We start from the raw sequence: 7,440 nt of genomic DNA, 5'->3' as shown, positions 1-7,440 counted from the left end.
ATACAAGCATACCTCATTTTATTGCATTTCATTTATTGCACTTTGCAGATACTGTGTTTTTTACAAACTGAAGGTTTGTAGCAATGCTGTGTCAAGCAAGTCTATCGGCGCAGTTTTTCCAATAACATTTGCTCACTTTCTGTCTCTGTGTTACATTTTGGTAACTCTCACAACATTTCAAACTTTTTCATTGTTATTACACTTGTGGTGGTGATCTGTGATCAGTGATCTTTGATGTTACTATTGTCATTGTTTTGGGGTGCTTCAAACCATGCCCACATAAGATGGCAAACTTTATTGATAAATATGCATGTTCTGGGCTTCCCTGGTGGCGCAGTGGTTGAGAGTCTGCCTGCCGATGCAGGGGACACGGGTTCGTGCCCCGGTCCAGGAAGATCCCACATGCCGCGGAGCAGCTAGGCCCGTGAGCCATGGCCGCTGAGCCTGCGCGTCCGGAGCCTGTGCTCCGCAACGGGAGAGGCCACAACAGTGAGAGGCCCACGTACCGCAAAAAAAAAAAAAAAAAAAAAAAAAAAATATGCATGTTCTGACTGCTCCACCAACCAGCCATTCCCCATCTCTCTGCCTCTCCTCAGGCCTCCCTATTCCCTGAGATACAACAATATTGAAATTAGGCCAATTAATAACCCTAAAGTGGCCTCTAAGTGTTCAAGTGCAGGGAAGAGTCACACATCTTTCTTTAAATTAAAAGCTAGAAATAATTAAGCTTAGTGAGGGAGGCATGTTGAAAGCCAAGATAGGCTGAATGCTAGGCCTCCTGAACCAAACTGTTAGCTAGGTGGTGACTGCAAAGGAAAAGTTCTTGAAGGAAATTAAAAATGCTACTCCAGTGAACACACAGATGATAAGAGAAACAGCCTATTGCTGATATGGAGAACGTTTTAGTGGTCTGGATAGAAGATCAGCTCCCACATTCTCTTAAGCCAAAGCCTAATCCAGAGCAAGGCCTAACTCTTTTCCATTCTCTGAAGGCTGAGAGATGCGAGGAAGCTGTAGAAGAAAAGTTTGATAGCAGAGGTTGGTTCATGAGGTTTGAGGAAAGAAGTCATCTCCATAATATAAAAGTGCAAGGTGAAGCAGCAAGTGCTGATGTAGAAGCAGCAGCAAGTTATCCAGAAGATGTAGCTGAGATAATTACTGAAGGCGGCTCCACTAAATAGCAGATTTTCAATGTAGATGAAACAGCCTAATATTGGAAGAAGATGCCATCTAGGGCTTTCATAGCTAGAGAGGAGAAGTCAATGCCTGGCTTTAAAGCTTCAAAGGACAGGCTGACTCTCTGTTAGGCGCTAATGCAGCTGGTGACTTGAAGGCGAAGCCAGTGCTCATCTACCATTCCAAAAATCCTAGAGCCCTTAAGAATTATGCTAAATCTACTCTGCCTGTGCTCTAGAAATGGGAGAACAAGGCCTGGATGACAGCACATTTGTTTACAACATGGTTTACTGAATGTTTTAAGCCTACTGTTGAGACCTACTGCTTAGAAAAAAAGATTACTGCTTATTGACAATGCACACTGGCCACTCAAGAGCTCTGACGAAGATGTACAAAGAGATAAGTGTTGTTTTCATGCTGCTAACACAACATCCGTTCTGCAGCCCATGGATCAAGGAGTAATTTCGACTTTCAAGTCTTATTACTTAAGAAACACATTTTGTAAAACTATAGCTGGCATAGATAGTGATTCCTCTGATGGATCTGGGCAAAGTCAGTTGAAAACCTTCTGGAAAGGATACACCATCCTAGATGCCATTGAGAACATTCATGATGCATGGGAAGAAGCCAAAATATCAACATTAACAGGAGTTTGGAAGAAGTTGTTTCCAACCTTCACGGATGACTTTGAGGGATTCAGGACTTCGGTGGCAGATGTAACCACAGATGTGTTGGAAATAGCAAGACAACTAGAAGTGGAGCCTGAAGATGTGACTGAACTGCTGCAATCTCATGATACAACTTTAACGGATGAGGAGCTGCTTCCTATGGGTGAGCAAAGAAAGTGTTTTGAGATGGAATCTACTTCCGGTGAGGATGCTGGAAAGATTGTTGAAATGACAACAAAGGATTTAGAATATTAAATCAGCTTAACTGATAAAGCAGCATCAGGGTTTGAAAAGGTTGACTCTAATTTTGAAAGAACTTCTATGTGGGCTAAATGCTATCAAACAGTACTGCATGCTAAAAAGAAATTGTTCCTGAAAGGAAGAGTCAATCGATGGGGCAAAATTCATTGTCGTCTTATTTTAAGAAATTACCACAGTCACCCCACCCTTCTGCAACCACCACCTGATCAGTCAGCAGCCTTCAACATCGAGGCAAGACCCTCCACCAGAAAAAAGATTAATGACTTGCTGAAGGTGCCGATGATGGTTAGCATATTTTAACAATAAAGTATTTTAAAATGAAGGAATGTACTCTTTTTTAGACATAATGCTATTGCACACTTAATAGATCACAGTATAGTGTAAACATAACTTTTACGTGCACTGGGAAAACAAAAAAATTCATGTGACTCACTTTATTATATTAGTTTTATTGCAGTGGTCTGGAGCTGAATCTGCAATGTTTCTGAGGTATGTCTGTACATAAATCTTTGATCACATTTCTGATTCTCTCCTTGGGGTAGAATGCAAAAAATGGAATTTCAGGTAAAGATGAAAACTCTTTAAGGCTTATGATAATATTGCCAGATTGCTTTGCAGGAAAGATATATCCATTTATACTCCCACGAGCAACATGAGAACACCACTTCCCTGCACCCTAACCAACACCCAGTCATTGAATTTATTATTTTTTATTTTTTTATTTTTTTGCGGTACACGGGCCTCTCACTGTTGTGGCCTCTCCCGCTGCGGAGCACAGGCTCCGGACGTGCAGGCTCAGCGGCCTTGGCTCATGGGCCCAGCCGCTCCGTGGCATGTGGGATCTTCCCGGACCGGAGCACGAACCCGTGTCCCCTGCATTGGCAGGTGGACTCTCAACCACTGCGCCACCAGGGAAGCCCTGAACTGATATTTTGAAATGCATTCTGAAAGAATCCTCTTCATCCAGAAGCTGATGGTGAGCTCTTTGGAGTCAGTCAAGGTTGAGATTCAATCCTCAGCCTGTGTAGCCATGTGACATGTGAGTCAGTCTCTGAACATCTGTTTCCTCATTCAGTCGGTAACAATAACTACCACAGAGTTTCGTGGTGATCAGATGTAATGTTTATAAAGTGCTTAGCACAGTCCTGGCAAACAGAATTCAATAAATGGTATACGTATTTTAGACTAAATGTCCCATGAGGTCATGTCTATGGTGGGTTGTTTTTATTTGGGGTTTTTTTGCTTTTTGTTTGTTTTTGTTTTTTGCCTTTGCTCAGTGTCCGATGCATCACTGGCACTCAATATCGAATGAATGAGGGCTCCAGAGTAGGAAGGGTGGGGAGTGCAGCCCTGATGGGTCTCTTATCAGGCTCTCTGATGGCAGGAGACAGATGACCTCGATCTTGCGGAGCCGTCATGCTCTCCACCTCACTCTGGCCCCAATCAAGCCTGCAGTTAGTTGTTCACCCACTGATTCTGGAGGCTGTTCATCAGCAGATTCAGAGCAACAAGTTCCTCACTGTACGAATGAGAGAATTTCTGTGGAGAAAGGAAGATTGCCAGAAGTTGTACCAAGAACGTGGAGGGCATTTCTTCTCTCAGCAGCTGGTGGAGTTCATGGCCAGTGGGCCAGTCTGAGCCTAAATTCTCCCACAAGGATGCCATCCAGATCTGGAGGACCCAGAGGGATGGGACCCACCCGAGTGTTTTGAGCATGCCACGTGGCCCCAGATTCAATTCATGGGAGTTTTGGCCTCACCAACACCTGTAACACAACCCATGGCTCAGACCGTGGTTTCAGCCACTAGAGAGATTGCAGCCTTTTCCCTTGATTTCAGTGAACAGTGCTGGTATGAGGAAGAGGAGCCTTAGCTGCGCTACAGTCCAGAGGAGGCCTGTCTGTCTGTGAAGACTGGTGGCATTACCCGGCCTCTTCTCGCAGACCTCTGGTCCAGAGCGTTCTCCTAGGACCAGGGAGGCCTGGGGCTCATTGCACCCTCTCTGCTGGCCACCGCCACCTGCGTAAGGGCCTAGCTCCTTGCTGCCGTCTCTTCTAGAATCTAACTCTCTATCTGCCTCTTCTCTGGAATGTCCATGGGTGGTTCAGAGGAACAATGGCTTCTCTTTTTTCTGAGAACTATTCATCCGTTTTCAAGGAGGAGCTTTCCTAATTGACGTGCCTGAAAAACGCAGTGGCTCTGTATTAGCAATATTTGGTCTATTTTCCTTAATGAAAGTCAGTGTTCTACTGAAACCTCAAGGCTGGGAGCACTACTCTAGGTGCTATCTCTCTATCCTTAACTGGAGTAATTAAACCTGTCCTGAAGTCAAAAAAAAAAAAAAAATCGCATGAATGAAAAGCTTCTATTTCAATAGTTAAAAATGATATGTCCCTTAAGTTAATTTAATTACTAATAAAGTCCTGGGCTTATTAGCTATTTGCATTTCCAGTCTGTCATTTTAAAATTTATGTCCTCTGGCCATTCAACAAGGGAATTTGTAGGTTTTTACCAAGTGTTTAAAATATGACCCACACTTTACGTCCAAAAAGTTCACGTCTAAGAATTTATCTTAAAGAAACAAAGCAGCTATATTCACAAATACATATACATTTACTATATTAATTATATATATATATTTTTTTCATTGTGTTGTTTGGTACTTTTTAGTTTTCCTATAGTTTCTTTTAAATAATCAGAGAAAAAATAATAAATATGATTTGGAGAAAAAAACCCAAAATAGAAAAACTTCCTGTGGGAAATTACTGTTAAACAAGTTTTTAGTTGATGGACACATTAGACCTAACTGAATCAACCCCGAGAATCCCAGTGGTCACCCATTCTCTGTCTATCTGTCTATCATCTATTACAGAGTTTATCTGGACCAACTGGAAACCATTTACTTTTCAATATTCATAAGAACTTGGTCAGTGAGTCACCCATATTTACTGCTCATTGTTTAATATGAATCCCTGTAACCACCTGAAATGTCTCTCTCCAAGGGAAAGCTCTCCTCTGGGTGTTCGCCCCGTCTGGGCCAGCCACCAACTTGAGATCTAGCTCAAATTCTACTTTGGACTTTGCCCTTCTTTTCTGTATAGTCTCTGTTCAAAGATGCATTAGGATTTGAGACTGTTTTAAGCAGCAAGTCAGGACATGCCTCAGTTCATGGGAGGCAGTGTGGTCATGTGGAAAGAACGAGATTTGGATTCAGATAGAATTAGATTTAAATCTCAGCCCTACATTTATTAGCTGTGTGATCTTAAGCTATTTAAAAAAGGGTAATAATGCCTACTATGTAGTGTTATGAGAATTAAATAATGACAATGTGTATATATACCTGGGCCAGGCATGGAAGAGCAACTCAATAAACAGTTCTCTGCCTCATTTTCCTCCTTTCCTCATTCCCTTCGTAGCACCTGCTGCATCTGATGAGGAGAAGGGACCCCTGCAGAATATAAGGAGATGCGTATTAGGAGGTGGAAATGAAGATGGAAGGAAACTAGTGGGCAGAGTGGCAGAGGGGTTTGTGTAGTGAAGATCAGAACTGGAAGAAAGCCCGGATTGACTGTTTTGTAAATGTAGGAAGCGTTTCAGGAGAGGAGGGAAAAACAGCACATGCTTTAAACAAGTGGGAGGAAAAGAAGGTGGGTGAGGTGGGGGCATAAGAAACATTATTACTCTCTCTTGGCTGGGCTATGCCACCAATGGGCAAAGGAACATTAGGCCAGGTAAATGAGGTTGATAACATTTCAGGTAGGAAACAGGAAGATACCAGCAAGAACAGGATATTTTCCTAATCTCAGTCAGCAAACTTTAGCTTTGGCAACCAAAATCGGTTTCTTTGACTATCAAAGGAAATATCTAGTCAAGCCTGGGAATAAGATCAAGGTTTAAATTAAATCAACTGCAATTAACAACAGTTAAGAATTATAACCAACTATATAGCACAGGGAACTATATTCAATATCCTGAGATAAACCATAATGGAAAAAAATATTAAAAAAGAATGTAGAGACTTCCCTGGTGGCACAGTGGTTAAGAATCCGCCTGCCAATGCAGGGGACACAGGTTCGAGCCCTGGTCCAGGAAGATCCCTCATGCCTTGGAGCAACTAAGCCCGTGTGCCACAACTACTGAGCCTGCACTCTAGAGCCCGCGAGCCACAACTACTGAGCCCGCATGCCACAACTACTGAAACCTCCGTGCCTAGAGCCCGTGCTCCGCAACGAGAGAAGCCACCATAATGAGAAGCCCACGCACCGCAATGAAGAGTAGCCCTCACTTGCTCCAACTAGAGAAAGCCCACGCACAGCAACAAAGAGCCAACACAGTCAAAAATAAATAAATTTATATTAAAAAAAGTATATATATATATATACACACACACATACATATACATAGCTGAATCACTTTGCTGTACAGCAGAAATTAACACAACCCTGTAAATCAACTATACTTCAATAAAAAAAATTTTAACCAAACTGAAACCACACAGGTATTTTTGTTAAGACCTTATATTAGCTCACAAGCAGTATATATAATTACAAATTTACTTGAAAATTTTTAGAGCCAAGAATTACCAAGAAAACCTTGGGGAAAAAAAACAAAGATGGAAGACTTGTTCTTATTATAAAACTCATTAAAAAACTATAGCAATTAATTCCAAATAGAGCAATGGAACAGAATAAAGATTTCAGAAATTGATCTGTATATATATGGTCTGTTAATTAATGACTAAGATAGCTCTGCAGAGCAGGGGTAAAGGACTGTCATTTCAACAAATGGTGCTGAGGCCAGTGCATCTCCATGTGGAATAGAATGAAACATGATTCCTATCTCAGACCACACATAAAAATCAACTCCCAGCTGGACTGTAGAGTTAAATGTGAAAGGCAAATCAGATAAGCTTCTGGGACATAACACAGAAGAATCTCTTTATGATCTTAGGATAGAGAATGGTTTTCTCAAACAGGACACAGAAACATTAATCATTGACAAATTGCCCTTTGTTGAAATTAAAAACTTCTGTTCAACAACACATCATTTACAGAACAAAAAGGTAAGCCACTGGAGAAGATTTTGCAATACATATACTCAACAAAGGAATTGGATAAAATATATCTCCCAGAAATCGGTAAGAAAAAGGCAGACAACCCATTCAAAAATGGACAAAATATCTGAATACATATATCCCAAAAGATGACATCAAAATTTGCACAAAAAATACGAAATGTTCCTTAACATCATTAGTCATCAGAGAAATGAAAATAAAACCACAAGAAGATACTATTACATATCCATCAGTATGACTAAAATTAAAAAGGCTGAAAATA

The 7,440-nt window shown here is 41.3% G+C and overlaps 1 protein-coding gene across 4 annotated transcripts in view; it reads right to left on the bottom strand.

The window, feature by feature from the left end:
- Positions 1-3,479: 3,479 nt before the first annotated feature.
- The window catches only part of MRE11 (MRE11 homolog, double strand break repair nuclease), a 75,134-nt gene continuing 71,173 nt past the window's right edge, over positions 3,480-7,440 (bottom strand). For 2 of the 4 annotated variants that reach the window (XR_009520360.1, XR_009520362.1), the window contains 2 exons: positions 5,445-5,552; positions 4,100-4,285 (listed from right to left, as the gene is read on the bottom strand). The gene's annotated coding sequence lies outside the window, so the exon portion shown is untranslated. Of the gene's footprint in view, positions 3,645-4,099; positions 4,286-5,444; positions 5,553-7,440 lie in introns of those variants that run through there. The other 2 variants (XR_009520361.1, XR_009520363.1) reach the window with 2 other exon arrangements.

The sequence above is a fragment of the Delphinus delphis genome, chromosome 8, assembly GCF_949987515.2.
Source record: "Delphinus delphis chromosome 8, mDelDel1.2, whole genome shotgun sequence".
Lineage (NCBI taxonomy): Eukaryota > Metazoa > Chordata > Mammalia > Artiodactyla > Delphinidae > Delphinus > Delphinus delphis.
Note: the sequence above shows the minus strand (reverse complement) of the source record. Positions and strands in the feature narration are given on the sequence as shown.